This window comes from Crocodylus siamensis, chromosome 10 (assembly GCF_052110815.1).
Source record: "Crocodylus siamensis isolate JL-2025a chromosome 10, ASM5211081v1, whole genome shotgun sequence".
Lineage (NCBI taxonomy): Eukaryota > Metazoa > Chordata > Crocodylia > Crocodylidae > Crocodylus > Crocodylus siamensis.
In genome coordinates this window covers 55,784,145-55,800,623 of record NC_143404.1, presented here as the reverse complement: position 1 = coordinate 55,800,623, position 16,479 = coordinate 55,784,145, and the positions used below count along the sequence as shown (strand labels likewise).

General features: G+C 47.5%; 1 long non-coding RNA gene across 2 annotated transcripts in view; it reads left to right on the top strand.

The window, feature by feature from the left end:
- Nucleotides 1-16,479, top strand: part of LOC149856602 (uncharacterized) — a 56,844-nt gene that overhangs the window by 26,788 nt on the left and 13,577 nt on the right. The window contains exons 3-4 of one of the 2 annotated variants that reach the window (XR_016444417.1): nucleotides 12,949-13,023; nucleotides 13,987-15,757. The exons of the other annotated variant lie outside the window; for it this stretch is intronic. This is a non-coding gene — a long non-coding RNA (uncharacterized LOC149856602). Of the gene's footprint in view, nucleotides 1-12,948; nucleotides 13,024-13,986; nucleotides 15,758-16,479 lie in introns of those variants that run through there. 2 annotated transcript variants of the gene reach the window in all.

Genomic DNA, 16,479 nt, shown 5'->3' with positions numbered 1-16,479 from the left:
GGGGACACACCCAGACTGGATAAGGCATCGCTTCTCTCAGGACCAAATTCTATTAGCTTGTTTCCACTGAGTCATGGTGGGTAAGAGTCTTAGCAAGAACCAGGCTCCCTGGGAAGGCAGTTGAAGAGGCAGTTGAAGAGCCCTTCACCATGCCGGCCTTGCCACAATTGGTGCATTGCCTGGGAATCTAAATCCTGGGCCAACAGAAAGTAATGAGTAATATGGAAAGAGAGTCACAAAAACCCATGCTGGGCACATCAGGGGCCCAGATACAGGACCTGTTGACCCAGATCCTGCAGGGGCAACGGAGACAGATCGGATGAGTAGCTCTGAACAAAGGCAGTGGAGCAAGCTGCGCAGAACAGTTTGTTTGGATGACAGCAGATGTAGAAATTCTGCAAGGGATTAAGCAGGGTTGGTAGAAGGGCTCAGGATACCCAAATGGATAGAGATGATGATTCTGAGGTGTATTTAGAATCCTTCAAAACCCTGGCGATGCGTAGGGGGTGCATGCGGGTGCACATACACCCCCTGAGCATGGCGGTACACCCCCTATGTAAAGGCACCGCTGACACTGTCGGCTGCGTCTGTCAGTGGTCTCCGCTCATGACCCCTGCCACTGCCAGCAGTATCTGTAGGAGGTCAGTGATTGCTGCTGGCTGCCACCAATGCTGCCGGTGGTGTCTGCGGGTGGTCGCCAACCCCTGGTTGGCACTCGTCACCTGCCCCCGCTGCCGGCATGGGAGCTCCCAGCTTACTGGACTCCAGCCACCGGGGGCGTGCATCATTTACGCTTCAGAAGACTTGACATAGCCGTGGGCTGGACCCTGGAGGGCTGGGCTTATCAGCTTGGGCTTTTGCTGATGGGCTGAGCACAGGCCACCTATAGGGCTCTGTCCCAGGAGAAGGCTGGGGATTACAAGAAATTGAAAGATGTGATATTATATAGAATGGAGGTGTCCACAGAAAGTTATCACATCTAATTTCAGGTGAGGAAAGGGAAAGATGAAAAGCATCCATATGTCTTGTTGTAGGCCCTGAAGGACCTGGTCCAGAAGTGGTTCAAACTGGAGGTATGGTTCCCAGCTGAGGTGATAGACGTGTATGTGTTAGAACAACTTACTAGGAACCTTGCAAGAAGGGTCTGGAGGCACCAATCTCAGTCTTCTGAGGAAGCCCCCAAAGGTGGCTGAGGTTTTTACCAAAGTAGAAGGGGTAAGTGCCCTGGAAGGGGAGACCTAAGATGATCTCACCCATTGGTGGGGGGCAGGGTTCAAATGACACTTTGACTCTTGGGGAGGGAGGGGGAGGAGGTCTGCCAAAAAAAAAAAAAGGGAAACCAGTTCATTAATTATAACAAGTCCACTTAAGTGAAGGAGCAGTCTGATCAGAGACCCCCCCCATGTTACGATTTTCAAATCTTACAGGGGGGGTCTTGTCTCTTATGGGTGGGCTCAGCCCCCCTGAGCTCCCCCTTAATTTGCATCCTGGGTGGGAGATACAAGGAGGATCGCTAGGAGTCCATGAACTCATTCCAGGTGGATTCCAAGAAAAGATGAACAACTTTACACATGCAGGGAATGAGGCCACAGGGCTTGGATATGCCCTAGGTTCCAGGATGAATGAGGATCATCATTAGGAAAAGCATACCTGTCAGGAGAGGTGATGGAAGAAGCTGTGAAGTTAGAGCTGATGGACTGTAGCTTTGACTTCAATGGTGAGAAGCTGCTGCCACACCCTACAGTGGTGGTGACACTGGAAGACACTCGAAGACCTGGGTGGAAGAAATGGTAGAATGAATCGGTCTGGCGTGGTACATTACAATCCTCTGTATGATCCAAGGATACTGGCAGATACTGATGGCTCATGAAGACTGGGAAAAGATGTTGTTTGGCACACTGTGGGGTCTCTTTGTGGAATTGAAAGGGCATCTCTCTGAAATTCAGTGTGGTGGCAACGTTTCAGCATCTGATGGACAAGGTATTAAATCCACATCAAGGTTATGTGGCACCTCACATTGATGATGTTATCATTTTCTCACACAGTTGGCCACAACATCTAAAAGATCTTAAGGCAGTGCTTTAGGATCTAAGGGCAACAGGTCTAATGGCCAACTGGAAAAAATGTCAATCGAGCCAGAGGGAAACTAAATACTTGGGTTTCATGGTAGGCGAGGGCGAGATCCATCTCATAATGAACAAAGTAGAGGCATTGCAAACTTATGTTAGGCTGAGAACCAAGCAAACCGTTTTGTCTTTTTTGGGCCTGGTCAATTATTACAGAAAATTTATTCCCCGTTTCTCTGAGATGGTGGTCCCACTCGTTGACTTAATAAAGGGTGTACAAGGTCAAGAAGTGCGATGGATGGGAAAGTCCAGAGTGGCCTTCAAAAACATCAAGAAATCATTGTGTGAAGAACCTATACTCTTCACACCTGACTTCAGTAAACCGTTCATCTTTGAGACTGATGTCTAAGGGACTGTCCTAAGTGCCATGCTAACACAGAGGGTTGATGGGGAGAACTGGCCAGTAGTATATGCAAGTAGCAGACTCCTGGACCATGAAGTGTGTTATGCTGTCATAGAGCATGAATGTTTAGCCATCAAGTGGGGCATGGAACTGTTTCAATATTATTTGTTGGGCTGAGAGTTTCATAGATTTCATAGACATTAGGGCTGGAAGGGACCTTGGAAGATCATCAAGTCCAGCCCCCTGCCCGAAGGGCAGGAAGTCAGCTGGGGTCATAGGATCCCAGCAAGATAAGCATCCAATTTGCTCTTGAAGGTGTTCTATGCAGGTGCTTGAACCACCTCCGCTGGCAGACTGTTCCAGACCTTGGGGGCTCGGACAGTAAAGAAGTTCTTCCTTATGTCCAGCCTGAAACGGTCTTGCAGTAGTTTATGACTGTTCGACCTCATCATCCCTTGGGGCGCTTTGGTGAACAAATGCTCCCCTAGATCCTGGTGAGCACCCCGATAAACTTATAGGTGGCCACCAGATCACCCCTGAGCCTGTGCTTTTCCAGGCTAAAGAGCCCCCTGGCTCTCAGCCTGTCATCGTAAGGTCTGTTTTCCCGACCGCTGATCATGCGCATGGCTCTTCTTTGGACTGTCTCAAGCTTCTCCACATCCTTTTTGAATTGTGGAGCCCAAAACTGGATGCAGTACTCCAGCTGTGGCCTCACCAAGGCCGAGTACAAGGGGAAAATTATGTCCTGGGATGAGTTCATCACTGACCACATACCCCTCAAGTAGCTATAGTTCAACAAATCCAATAATGCCTTGATTATGCGATGGGCATTAGTATTGCAGATGTACCTTTTTTGGATAAAATACCGGCCAGGGGAAAAAATATAGTTTCAGACTTCTTTTCCTATCAACATGAGCCTCAGATCTTCCCAAGATGAAAGGCCAAGGAAGCATAGGAGAGCCCTCCTGCCAGAGACATCGCAAAGATAAGCAAAAGGAATAGAGGTGTTTATGGCTTAAGGGCGGGGGAGGTATAACAGGGCAAAGGAAGTCAGGAGAGAGAATCCCCTGCTTGTCCCCTCTCTCTTATCTGCACGGCAGCAAAGATCCCTGCTGGCCCTGGGTGGTACAGCCAGAATGCCCGGCGCTGTGCCGTGGGACTTGCCACTGGTGTACAGCAGTCCAGAAGCCCAGACAGGAAACTCTCAGGTGCTGGGGAAAGAAGCCCTGGCCAGAGGAGGAAGTGGCACTGCTTGGGTGCTGAGGTCCAGGGAACCCTGTGCCCTGGAGAGAGAGAGTCCCACCCTCAATTCACCGCAGGTGGGTCCTTCTCTCACAGGGTGCACAAGCTGCAGCTGGGTGGAGAGCCCCAGCTCTGACTGGCTGGATTGGAAGTAAAAGGATGCTGGACATGTAGAGGGAGACCCCTAGACAACGGGGCACACACCAGAAGCAGGTGAGAAGCAGTCAGACTGCCCACGTTTCTCTGTTTTCATACCGAATGGACTGTTAGGGATTCCCAGCATGAAGCCAGGGATTCACTGTTAATAGACTCTCTGAGCTAGCGTAATGACCGGAGCCGAGTTGATGCTATGGCTGGAGCCAGAGTCCTGTGGGACAAGGAAAAAAAATGGAAATCATAAAGAGGAGCTCCCAATCTGGACTCCATAAGGATCACACCAACAGGCATATAAGGATAGGATGAGCTGATCAAGGGACATGCCCAGACCGGGTGAGGCGTTGCTTCTTGTGGGACCAAATTTTACTAGTTCATTTTCATCAAATCATGCCAGGTGGGAGACTTAGCAAGAACCGGGCCCCTGGGGAGGGCAATTGAAGGGGCAGCCATGCCAATGAATGGGTCTTGCCATGGAGGCCCAGAATACGAAAGGAAGGGTTTGTGGGGCTTTTATCTATTAAAATGAATGACGACCTTTCCAAAGTGATGCATCTGATACATCAGACAGCAATTTCCCCTACAAATCAGGCATATCAAGCAATAGTGAAGTAGTTAATACAACGCACAATGGTGTCTTTAATTATTAAGCTATTTTCAGTTTGGTCAGGATAGACACAACAGTGAGATGAAGTTATGAATCTGTTTTGCCTAGTGTTTAGTTCTTCCTGAGTATATTAACTGATAGATAAAAGTGTTGCTGATGCTCACAGAATTAATCACTTGGCTTTTTAATGTTTCCCATTTGATTTTTTCTAGATCTAAACTTTCAAACTGAAAATCATCAACAACTCCTTTCTCAGTGTTACAAATGCAGCCTTGGCGTCCTAGTGATTTAAAAGAATTTTTAAAATTTAATTGGCTCATTGTCATCTAATCAACCTATATGTTTTTTGCATTTCATTCATCTTGGAGGATGAAAATAACTTGATCGGTTTCAGTTCTTTTTTTTTGGCGTCAGTTTCACTCTGAGGCAGTGTCTGCACTGCAAAAAAATCAGTGTTTCCCCATGTAGGTGGCTGTCCAGTCCACAGAACCAGTTCAAAATGCTGGTGAGGGCAGGGCGCAGGTAGGTGTCACCTCTACTTGGCTTGTAAGCTGTTTGTTTCGCTTGATTGGAGATTACCTTGACTAGCTCCACTAGGGTAAAAACTTATGGTGGCTTGCCTCTAAATTAGCTGACTTGATGTAAATACACACCTTGTTTTCTCCTGGAAGACTTCATCTTAGGGTGTCATGGATCAGCTACCTCCAAAAACCAAAAAAACACCTGCACTGAATAATCATAAAAACTTTCCTTCACTTAGATTTTTATTAATTCTGTTGTCTCCACCTGTTTTTTTAATGGTCTATGGGAGTCCATATTCTGGGCAAAAGAGATCTGACTGAGTGCAAAAATGCTTAAAGGATTTGTTCTGAAATTATTTGAACTAATCATTTGAAATTTAAAGGGAATGAGTACATCAATGGTTAATACCCTAATTAGCAGCTATGCTTGTAAATGGCTAGGAAACTCCTCCTGTAATCACAGACTTAGTTTGCAGGCTTGGGGATGTTAGGTTGTATTATTCATATGCAACTGAGAGATTAACCCTACCTTTAGGTTCAGAGCAGTCTTTACAATGGAGCTACAGTCAGCAAATCCTTTCTCTCTGTCTTTTGCTTACATGTATGTACCCCAGAGTATGCAAACTTTTGAACGTGAAAATAAAGATGACACAGAAGCTGCTACTATATTGCATAGGAACATTACTGCAAGAAGTACATACATAAAAGGGAAATTAAACACAAACACAGACACACAATATGTCTAAGATCTACAACTTAAAGAAACCACGCACGTTATGAAGAAAGATGAGAAAGAAGAATTAGACATGACAGGGAAAGAAGAACATCATAAGGCAAAGCTGGTTAAGATGAAGGCAACCAGATGTCTACAGAGCCAGGTGCACCCTGCAAACTTACATTGGTATAGTTAGGTCAGACAGCGCTAGTGTGAGGTGTGACTGACACAGCTGTGCTAGCAAAAGTCCCTCATGCAGATGAAGTTGCAGCAGCAAATCAGTTCTCATATGGCTTATTTTGTTTAAGGGGCTATGGGTGGGGGAGGGGAAGAGAGGTTTTTGTGAGGCCAGGTACAGACATTACACATAAACCGGTCTAAGTGATTGGAAATTGATGTAAACCCATAACCATACAGAAGTTCAGTGCACATAGACTGGCGGAAATGGTGGAACCTGGTCTAAGATAGACAAGGTTTGATGTGCACTCAGATCTAATAACAATTTAGGTTAGACTGGTGAATCAAACGTGTACCAGATCCCCTATCCATTGATTCAAGTTAGATCACTGTCCTCTGGCATCCCAGCTTCTTTTGTGGCTCCCCCTGCAACCCCTCCCTTGCAGGGAGGCACGCTAGCACTCAGCCCATGCTTGGCTCCTCTGGCCAAGTGGCTCCCATCCTCCAAGCTCTCTTGAAGTTGAGCCAACACAGACCCTCTCCCCAGCCTTGCCTCTTGCCTCTGGCTGTCTGTCAGTGAAGGGAAGTATATGTCTATGTCCCCTGCATGAACCCCAGAACCTGGGCACCTGCATCCCTGGGCCATGCCCTTGCACCCTGTCATGAAGAACCCCACGATGTACATACAGACCTGAACCAAGGAGAACCCCTCCTGCTCGGACACCCAGGCAGGGACTCCTATACCCCCATGCTCAGGCACAGCCCCATAAAGCCTGACTTTGGCTCTCACACACCACATATCAGAAGCCAGAGACAGGAGCCCTGCCCCCTGGCCGCCAGCATGGATCCCCCCTGCACAGAAGTCAGTGCAGATGGCTTGCCTCTAGTGGGCTGGGGTGGCAGGGGGAAGAATATCGGGACTGGGCCTGCACGGAGGCAACTCTGTGACCTCTGCAGCTTGGCCACTGCCAACATATACTTGGGCCATGGGCACCTGGGATGCTGCAAGGCTTTTTTGGCCTGCAGCTACAGGGTCCTACAGTACTGGGGTGGAGGAAGGGAGATATGAGGGCATGCTTGCCCATGTCTGGCAGCTGATCAGTGGTGGCATGGGCACAAGGCTGTGCTTGGCAGTCTCTGGCAGCCTCAGGAGCCCGTGGGGCCTGCTGGGAGGGGTGCAGGAGTGTCCTCAACCTACAGGCCTTGGCCAGCACAGGCAGTGTGCTTGCCCCCCCTCACCAAAGTGCAAACCTGTATACTGTTCACTACTGATCTAACCTAGGGCATTTACAGAAAACTGTGTAAATTAGATCGATTCTGCCTCTGGCTTTTTGAACATCTGTACTTAGCCTTAGTTTCTAGAGCTACAGATTAATTCGTCACTCAGTACAATGTTGTTTCCATACTTTGTTTCCTATCCCTGTGAGTGCCTACACAAGACGTTTAGCTGCTTAGTAAACTGCACATCTACACATGCACCCCTTTTAGGCTGGAGCAGATGAATTTACTTTGCAGCAAGATAGTACTTGTAAATACAAGTACTATATGCTTTAGCAGGATAATATTTGTAAATACAAGCAACGCATGTATAGATGCTGCCCCAGCTGGCTGGGGCATGAGGGTGCTGCCTGATGGCTAGCCCCATACTGAAGCACCCTTATGCCACAGCCAGCCCTTCTACAGCATGTTGAGATGGGAGGAGCAACCCTGAGCTGGCAGGCTGACCCCCTGTGCCCCGTGCCAGCTGGGGCTGCTTTGACTCAGCTCAATGTGCTGTGCTCCGAGGTGCATGTGCAGATGCAGTGCTGAGGAGCAATAAACTCCAGGTTAAAAAGCTCTAGAATTTATTCAGGTGCCCCAATAGCACATGTAGATGTGCCCCATGATACAAGATTAATATCTGCTCTATGCTCCACTGAACAGGTATTTCATTCCATTTTGACCCAACTGTTTGTCCTATTACCTGGTTCATTATCTTCTCAGAAGAAGAAAGAATGAAGATAAACACTTGACGCATCTACATGAGACACTTACTGCTCGTTAGCCTAATATCACTGCGCAGTAGCGTGTCACAGTAAAAACCAGCTAATAACCTTCTGCATAGTGTTATTAGGCTAATGTGCAGAGAGCGACACTAAACTGTTTGTTGGCACTACTCTAGGCACTGCACATTTAGTTAGTACTTTATTAAGGATGTACTAATCTAAATGCGCAGTATCTCAGGTGCATTAATGAACATGTAGGCATGCCCACTGAAACATAACCTCACCATCAAGCCTAAAGAAGCATTGTCACTAAAAATCTAACAAATCAAAGTTGATTCATTAGGGAAGGCCCTAGTTTAGATTTTGAAAGAGCATCAGAGGTATTTTAGGAAATCCAATATGAATCTAATAAGTTTTCTTTAGTTTTTCATGATGATATTGAATGTTCAGTGCAATACTGATTTTAATTTTTGATCTTAAACATTATTTTTCCAGGTTGAAAATAGTGTCTTGCAAGTGTAGGAAATCTTGGAAGTGAAACTGATCTTTAAAATACTGAAACTAACCACTTGAGTTTCACTGTTCAATCTAAACTAAGGGTGGGGATGGTGAAGGGGAGGAAGAAGCAAAGAAATAATCAGGAAGAATGAGGGACAAATTAGGGGCCCATTCCTCCAATCTAACGCATGTAACTGGGCTCTTAAAAGTGGAGCCTAAAATTCCTCCCGGGTTTTACTAATCACAGTTGTATTAGCTAAGTAACCCAGGTCAGGAATTTCTATTTAAAATATTATGACTACTAGCAGCATTCTGGTGGCATCAAGGAACCCCAGCCGTGGGGCAGGACCCCCTGGTGCTAGGAGCTGTACAAACAGAGATCAAGAAGACAGGCTGTCCGTCTACCAGCTCACCATCTAGGTATGGACTTAATTTTCAGTGCCACCTCAACCCCCATCCAACTTGGAGAGTTAGCAGCTGTGCATGCAATTGGAAAACTCTAGCTCCTCTTTGCATGAGAAAAGTTTGTTACTAGTGTGTGCAGATGCTGGTGAATATAGAATACTGAGCGTGCACAAAAAGAGCCCGGGGCAGAAAAATCAGGCCTATGATTTATCTCTTGGCTGTGTTCCTCTAAAAGAATAATAAACATTAGAGGACCACAAGGAGCTTTGCCAGGTCATGCACCATCTGGTATCTCATGCTCAGCGCCAGCAATATAGAACTGCTTCTCTCCATCCCCCCATTGCTTTTGAGAATGGTTAGCATATGTGCAGCACGTTGCATTTCCAGAGTGCTCTATAGCCATTAACTAATTGCTGCCCACTGCAGCTCTGTGAGGACAGCAGCTGGAGAAACTGAGACATACAGAGTTTAACTGACTTGTCCAGTGTACCAAGTTAAGCAGTGCTGGATTTAGAACAGAAGACATGCTGGCACCCAATCCCATGCTCAGCACTCCTAGCTATGATAACCTGCACGAAGGCCACAAACACAATTATAGTGAGACAGCCTTGATGAATAACAGCCAATGGAGAAGGAGCTGCCTTTTGTGATATTACCATTCTCAGCTAACTGGAACCATTCGGTACTGGGCACAGAACCCAGGATCTTCTGGTTTACAAAATCTGTTCTTTGTGTTAATAGCTAATGTCTAAACAGGGGTTGTCCAACTGGCAGCCTGCAAGAGGTTAATTTGTAGTCCCTAGGCTCCCACCTGCTTGCTGCTTTGCCATCACTCTGGCTGCAGCAGCTCTATGCTCCTCCAGACTCCTTCAGCTTCTGATTCCTGCCCCCACCACAGGGAACAGCATGTCATAGCTTGGTCCAGCCTTCAGTGCTGGAGGAGCTTGTGGCCTGGGGCTCCTGTGCAATGCAATTCAGTGGGGGACCTGCAGCTGGGAAACCTTAGGTATAGCTAGGATGTGTGCAGAGTGTGGTGCAGTGGGGGAGCATGTACATGGTGTATGGACCAGAGGCTTGTGACCTATGTGGTCTGCAGCCTCTGCTTGCTTAGAAGTTGGAAAGCCATGGTCTAAACCAGGGGTTTTCAACCTTTTAAAATAAGCGTACCCCTTCTGACTCAAAGTTTCTGCTCCTGTACCCTCTTATATTTTTTCTTCTTTTTAAAGGGGGTGGGGTGCAGATTGTGGCCCCCTGGGTCGAGAAGGAGTGGGGCTGGGGCAGGTGCTGTAAAGTCGGGGCAGGGCAGGGTGTGGGATGGAGCCACAAGTGGCTCGTCCATGGGATGCAGGGGGGAGGGGGGCAGCTCCTGCCACTGCGCACACCTCAGGAGGGCATGGAGAGTATATGCCCCCAGATCTGCGTGTGGGGCAGGGTGGGCTGAGCTGCCCCAGTGGTGGGGAAGGGAGTGCGTTGGGATTGGGGTAGGGGCTGCCCAGCCAAGGCAGGGAGCAGGACTGAGCTGCATGGTGGGGCTGGGGTGTGACTTCTGCCACTATGTGTGCCCCCTGGAGGGCATGGGGGGGCATGTGCACTCGGATCTGCATGGGGCAGGGCAGGCTGCAGCCTGTGGCTGGGGCAGCATTGGGCTCTTTCTGGTAGGGGCTGGGCGAAACTGTGCTTGGGGTGGGCAGTGGTGGCACTGGGAGAGGGGTTGGGAGGACAACAGTGAATTCTGGAGTGGCTGCAGCCCCCACACCCCATAGCCCTGCTCCCGTAGGCCCCCATGGTGAGGGAGGGAGTGGGACAGGGGCTGCACAGCTTGGTGGAGCCTGGGATTGAGCTGTGCACACCCTGGGAGGGCATAGGGAGGCACATGCCCCCAGATCTGGGCATGGTGCGGGCTGGGGATGGGGCAGCGCCAGGCTCTTCCCAGTGTGGGGTTGGGCAGGGCAGGCAGTGGTGCTGGGAGCGGGGCTACAGTCACTCCAGAATTCGCCGTAGGCCCTCCAACCCCCTCCCAGCGCTCCTCCCACCCCAAGTGCAGGGAGGCCCAGTCCCCCCACTGGGAATAGTCCGGGGCAGCCCTGGCCCCAGTCCGCCCTGTGTTGCCCTGCTGCGCAGATCTGGGGGAACGTGCCCCCCATGCCCTCTCAGGGTGTGTGTAGCGGTGGCGCTGGGAAGGGGAGCCAAACCCAGGGAAAGCTTGCATGCGGTGGCCACCTGTGCCACCACCACCCACTGCCAGCTATCGGCTGAGGGCAGTGGCCTGGCGACCGATCAGGAGAGCAAGCTGGGGTGGGAGATGGGGCAGTTCTGTGATGTGCTGCTTGGGATCGGTGGTGCCCAGCGCACCCCTCCCCCAGGTAAGAGGCAAATGAGCCAGGGGAGATGTCTCCACCGCATCCTGGGGTGCCCTCCATCCCCGTCTGCCTTCCTGTCCATGCACATCTCCAGAGACTTTTCTAAGTACCTCCGGGGGTATGTGTGCGCCTGGTTGACAACCCCTGGTCTAAACTAAAGCAATAGTGCTTAATTATATGTACTCTCTTCTAGTTACAAGAGGGCAACATTTTCTTTCCTCCACCCCCTTTTCTCTTTCTCTCATACATGCTTGAGCAGGACTTGCATGCTATGCAATAGAGACCAGTGAGTTGCTGGTGGCAACTTCAGAGTCTCTCATCTTCCCTCCTTGAGACTTAAAAATACATTTCTTGTTTTCAAAAGGGTAACCACTGGCACTTCTATCTGGACAAGGCAATACTTCCCCTACTGGGCAGACGGTGACATAACTTCCCCTGCACTGATGCCAGGAATCCTAGAGCCATCACAACTTTACCTTGACAAATGTTTTTTGGCAGATAAATTTGACTTGCAGTAGAAAGAGAATAGCTTTTAAAATTTTTTAAACATTAGCATTCTTTCCTGCTTGAATATTCTTTATTTCTTCCTCCTCAAACTACTATTGTCTCAGAGGGACAAAATAGCATTAAAAGAATCTGGAACATACTAATATAGTTGCACATGTCTCTTGGGGCATTTGTCAGTCGTCAAAAGTTGTTCCCATGGAAATGACCTAATATATCATTTTCCCTTTTCCCCATTTTCATAGCTCCTCAACCTAACATTCAGCAGAGCGAAAAAGTTTATAAAAGCAAATTTTTTAAGTCCTGGTTCTAAAATCTCTTTTGGAAGGAAGAGCGATAGCAATTTTAACCCTTTCTATAAAAATGCTGTTAATAGGTCCTTTCAGGGAAACTATAGGTCTACTTCGAATTGGGACCTAGCTGTCATCAAGAAGGCACAAAGCATCATGCTGAGTGGGTGTGGAGCACACAAGCGTGACCCTGCTTCAGCCTGGGACAGTGGAATTCTGGAAAATGGAGTCCCAACAAGGACTCTCGCTCTTCTTCCCACCATGTACTGCAGCAGCCTACAATACCTAAAAGATATATGCAGCAGCCTTCTGTTAGAAGAGCTATAGTGCAGAGTGAGGCTGTGTTTGCTGAGGAAGTAGCTTTGGGGTTGGGTGAAAAGCGGGGTGGTCAGGAGATCTAGAGACATCTTGGAGGGTACAGACCCTTGTATTTGAGGGTCTGGAGCAGTGCAGTGTGGCTGGAGGCTTGAGGACTCTTGTTGGTATTTCTCTTTGTTAAGAGGCTTCAGAACTTGTAGGTGCAAGGAGAGCAGAAGAAGACCTTCCATGCACTACTCCATCAACAGGTGTGTGAATTGTGGCTTGCAGAGGACTAACAGGCTGTTTTTCCTGTTGTCAGTGGGTACAAGAATCCTATTGTACAAGAGCCCAGGGAGAGCTGAAGAAACTACTGGTTCCTAGGAGATGAAAGATTGGGTGGTTTTGTTTTGAGCTCTTTTGACTGCTCTGGAAGAGGGGAGTCTTCTTGTGGATGGAGGCCTGAGATGTAAAGAAACCCCCCACAAACTGACTCGATTTTATAGGTACGGGGAACCTGTAGACTTGAAAAGGAACAGAGACATAGCTTCTGGTTACAGGTAGGCTTGTGGCACAGGCAGCAGGTAAAGGCTCAGTTATATGTTATACATCAATGTCACAGACGTGGGCTGCTCCACAATGTTCAGTGTTTCTCTCCTGTACCTTTCATCCAGGGAACTTGAAGTGCCTTAAAACAGTGGTTTGCATCCTTTTTTCATTTGCAGATCCCTAAAAAATTTTTGAATGGAGGTGCGGACCCCTTTGGAAATTTCAAATAGAGGTGCAGACCCCCTTGAATTGTAAGTGTGGATATTCACATACTTTTGATTGTTCATAGTTATCTTTTGCAGACCCTTTAGACCAGGGGCAGGCAATTATTTGGGGCAGAGAGATGCTTACTAAGTTTTGGCAAGCCATCGAGGGACGCATGGCAGGCATCCAAGAGCAGATAAATATTAATTTTCTAAATTTTTTCAGGGCCCTGTGGGCCGGATAGAATGGCCTGGCGGGCCGCATCCAGCCCGCAGGCCGCATTTTGCCCATCGCTGCTTTAGGCACACAGTCTATGGATCCCCAGGGGTCTGTGGACCATGGGTTGAAAACCACGGTCTTAAAACACTTGCTCAGTAAAACTTCACTGCTCAGTGCAAGTGGGGTAACTGATAATCAAAGGAACAGCATGAAATAATGGATTAGTGATATTTCCCAGAACAGAGCCTAGTTCTGACCCCGGTTCCTATGATGTTCTAAAGAGCAGCAGAAGACAGCATGGTCTCAGCTTGCCATAGAGCAATGAAGTAACTTCATCACAGGTTACTCCAAAATCCAGCCTGGTTGTCTATCACACTTGGATTCTTTAGCATAAGTACCTAGAAATAATCTAGTAGCAACTGGAAATGTTTAATTAAATATCTGACTGTGGCTTTCATTATGCATTTAGCGTCGCTCCTAGAGGCCAGTTAGTCCAGCTGCATTTTTGCAGCACCACCCACAGCCAGTCTTTCAATATAGCCAGCCTTTGCAGACAATCCACCCTCTACAGAACGCTTTAAAGTGCATGGAGGGTGAGAATGGGACAGTTTAGTTTTGCTGGCCTGAAGCTACCAGTGCTTCAGTTTCCATCTGTGGACCTTTTCAGTTGTACAAATGGTTAGAAAATGACTTTCTTGCATGGAAAACTTGCAGGACAAAAAACCCCCCTCAGAAATAGTTTGATTTCTCAATGTCACTGTGGTGCATGATGTTTCTATTCTTTCCTACAGGAGCTATATCTCCAATGATGCCTCATGGTTTCCTCCCTGGTGAGAAGTGTTCTTGCCTTACATGAAACCAAGTCTCAGATCTGCTTCCCTTAACACCATGGAACAGGCTGCAATGTGGCCATCATTTCTGTGGCTGCATTTTTTTTGCGTCTCCAAAAACCTTTGCTTACATTTTTGCAGGTGTAACTGCCTCATATGTACTTGAGATCCCCCCCTTCCTTTTCCCTCTTTTGAAGAACAATGAGCTAACGGCAACATTTTTAAATGCCTTATTAACTAGATAGTTTTCATTTTTCAAGTCACTTCAGGTGCTTCAGACAGTAAAAATGTTATGACTACAATGTAGGCTGCGTTCATAAATAAGAAGCGGACATAAAGATCCTATGTGGATTTTTAAAAAAGGAGCTTTTTCCTTCCTTTCTAGTGTCTGAGCCTTTAGAACACACTTGTTCCTTGATTTGAAAGTCCAGTCTTTTTCCCATGTAGCCTACATAGCCCAAGAGCTGGAATTTTAACAGAAACACGGAAGATTGCAAGACTCCTGGGCAAATCGCGAGAGTTGGCAACAGTGTGACTGTGCAATCAATGATGTATTTCATAGTTTCATAGTTGGTAGGGTAGGAAGGGACCTGAGCAGATCATCAAGTCCGACCCCCTGCCATGGGCAGGAAAGAATGCTGCAGTCGAATGACCCCAGCTCGGTGATTATCTAGCTTCCTTTTGAAGAACCACAGGGTAGGAGCGAGCACCGCTTCCCTTGGAAATGAGACAAAGGTTGAGAGCTGGTTGAACTCTTCACTAAGGGTTTAGTGCTATGACATCTCTTCTGATTTGCTCATGGGAGTTTAGGGGGTTGAATTTGGGACAGCTGGTTCCTTCTGACTTGGGTTTTGATGGATAAAAATAGGAAATAGGGGCTGATACAGAACCCAAATAGTGGGAGAGATGTAGGCTGGATGTTTTTGTTTGGTTCCTTCTCCGGTACTTTGTGTTCTAATTACTAGGAAATTTTTCATGGGCTACATTGTGCAGGAGTGAATTAGATCTCGATTTACTCTGACTGTGAAATCTAGAAACCACGCTTGTTACCTTGACCCATTTTACTTTGGTTTTGATGTCTATCCAACACCTGTTCCATGTATAGAAAGAAAAATGCCTTTCTACCCTTATAGCGCAGAAATGCTGTTGTGCTATTGTATTATACATCACAATCAAATCCTTCACTGCATCCTTTTATACCAGCTGAGGATTGGGCCAACTGTTCCTCCTTATACAATGCCCCTAACTTTGATCTGTCTCTCAACTAAATCTGTCAGTGGGTGACTTCGGTATAACTCCCTACTATTCAGTCCTTCAAAGACTGAAGTCATTCTGTGCAAAAACATCCTCCCATCATCCTGTGCCTCTGACAACACTATCATTCTCCTTAAGTGTGTGTTAAAGATGCTATATAAAAATAAAAAGTATCTTTTCTGATTACGTGAAATCCTGATCTTAAAATGTAATTTATGATTATGGCATGAATTGTGAATAGCTAGTATGGCTTTTGCTAACTCATGAGAAATATCCTTTTGTTCAGAATTTTGCCTACGGTGCTATTGGCTGCAATAATTCTCCAGGAAAAGGTGTGAATTTTTTTTCTTCTTAGCTTGCTGGCAGTTGTCATTTTATCACTTCTGCGGGAACGCTGGCAGGTCCCAGTGGAGATGGGTTTAAACCATGATATGCTCAATCTAGTCCCCACTGAAGTTAAAGACAGGCTTTTGCTGTGTTCTGATGACGTTGAATTAGGCCCACAGTTCAGCTTCCAAATCTCGTTCTGTTCAGGGCTTTTTCATATAAAAGGATTTGTTTGAATTCCAGCTGGAATTTTAGGTTACTTTAGAAATGGAATTCATTGAAGAGCATGAGTTCATTAAACTAGATAGATTCATAGATGTAGGGTCGGAAGGGACCTTGTAGATCTTCTAGTCTGACCCCCTGCCCTGGGCAGGAGAGGAAACTGGGCTCAAATGACCCCAGCCAGGTAGATGTCAAGTTTCCTCTTAAAGACCCCAGGGTAGGAGCCAGCACCACTTCCCTTGGAAGTTGGTTCCAGATCCTAGCCGCCCTGACCGTGAAGTGGTGCCTCCTGATGTCTAGTCTAAACCTACTTTCTAGCAACTTATGGCCATTATTCCTTGTTACTCTGGGAGGTGCTCGGGGGAACAAGGTCTCTCCCAAACCCCACTCATCCCCCCTAGTAAGTTTATAGATGGTCCCTCAGCCTTCTCTTGTGAAGGCTGAACAGGTTAAGGTCCTGTAGCCCCCTCCTCATAGAGTCTGCTCTGCTGTCCCCAGACCATGCGAGTGGCCCTCCTCTGGACCCTCTCAATGCTGTCCACATCCCTCCTGAAGTGCAGCGCCCAGAACTGGATGCAGTACTCCAGCTGCGGCCTGACCAGTGTTGCATAGTGGGGGAGGATCACCTCCTTGGCCCTGCTTGTGATGTAC